A 1,838-nucleotide genomic window follows, 5' to 3' on the forward strand; every position below is an offset into this window, starting at 1 on the left:
CAGCATTTTGGTCAAAGCCATTCAACAAGTCTCTAGGTGGGAAGTTCCAAATTTTCCCACATCTTCCTGTCTTCTGAGCCCTCCAGATCTCTAGGAAGTTCCAAACTTTCCCCATTTTCCTGTCTTCTTCTGAGCCTTCCAAACTGTTCTACCCTCTGCCTATATTACCCAGTTCCAAAGTCGCCTCCACATTTTGAGGTATCTTTACAGCAGTCCCCCACTCCTGATACCAATTTACTGTATTAGTCTGTTCTCACACTGCTAATAAAGACAAACTTGAGACTGGGTAATTTATAAAGGAAAGAGGTTTAATTGACTCACGGTTCCACATGACTGGGGAAGCCTCATAATTGTAGCAGAAGGCCAATGAGGAGCAAAGTCATGTCTTACATGGTGGCAGGCAAGAGAGCATGTGCAGGGGAACTCCCCTTCATAAAACCATCAGATCTCATGAGACATATTCACTATCATGAGAACAGCACGGGAAAAACCCACCCCCATGATTCAATTACTTCCCACTGGGTACCTTCCACAATATGTGGGGACTATGGGAGCTACAATTCAAGATGAGATTTGGGTGGCGACACAGCCAAACCATATGAGAAGGCAAAGGAAAAAAAAATAATTTAAAGATGATTCCAAGATTCTGAGGCTGCTTGGCTAGAGAAATACTTATTCAATAAACAGTGCTTTCCTCCCTACTTCATATTTAAATATTCTGTCTGACATAGCTCAAGTCCTACCTTCTCTGTGAAGCTTCCTTTGATGACTTTGTCTAATTCCTTTTGACCTGGTTGTCTCTACTTCCCAGCTAGTAAGTTATAAGCACCTTACTCTTTAATTATAATTAAATTAGGATTTTATCACTTCATAAGATAATGCAGTCCTATTTAACACAGTTAAATGTACACCTGACTTGGCCACAAATCTTTGTCTTGTTTTCCAAATAAATAGGAAAGTCCTTTGAGGATACCGACCATATTGTAAATTATCCAACATAGCAGTTAGAATTTATTAAATGTCAAATAAGTAATTAGTAATCAATTCATGGGCCAAATGAAGATCCTTAAATTTTCCCTCTGGAAAATTAAATATCAGATTGAAAAGATTTTTTCCACCCCTAATTCAAAGGTGTTAACAAAAAACACTTCTAGATTCCTAGACTTTTTTGCATTGTGATTGACCATAGCACTGCCAGAATCAAAATATGAAACCAGTGCTTCCTGCTCAACAATACTCTTTAGAGACAAGTTTGTTATAGTAAAAGTAATGCGTATTAGGTAATAAGTATCTCTATTAATATATAATGAGCAATATTTAACTGAAGTTTTCCACAATGATACTTATAAACCCTATGTTAACAGATAATTTGCCGTAAAGTATTTTAGTATATTCACATATGGGACCATTGAAGACAAATAAAAAATTATAAAATCTGGAAAAAAAAGTCAAAAATGTAAATAAATAAATAAAAAGATACATATGTTACATAACGAAAAACATTATTTCCAAAATACATGAATGAGTTTGGACAGTGAGATGTTTGCTGTTCATTGACAAAAGTGCTTTATAGTTAGAGTTAACATTAATACCATAGGGTTTAAGAATATTCTGCTATTCAATATGTTGATGTTTAATCTTCTACCAACATGAGAAATTGTTGAAAACAGACTGGAATTCAACTTCCTGGTAATAGCCTTCCATTTCTAATTAAAGCACATTAGAAGATCAAATATTATAATAAATGCACTGTGCATTTTATCTTAAATATTCTTTTAAAAATTAACATAAAATGAGAAACTTGATATTGATTATTTTTACATATTCTTTTTGTTTTA

This window comes from Chlorocebus sabaeus, chromosome 20 (genome assembly GCF_047675955.1).
Source record: "Chlorocebus sabaeus isolate Y175 chromosome 20, mChlSab1.0.hap1, whole genome shotgun sequence".
NCBI classification, from domain to species: Eukaryota; Metazoa; Chordata; class Mammalia; order Primates; family Cercopithecidae; genus Chlorocebus; species Chlorocebus sabaeus.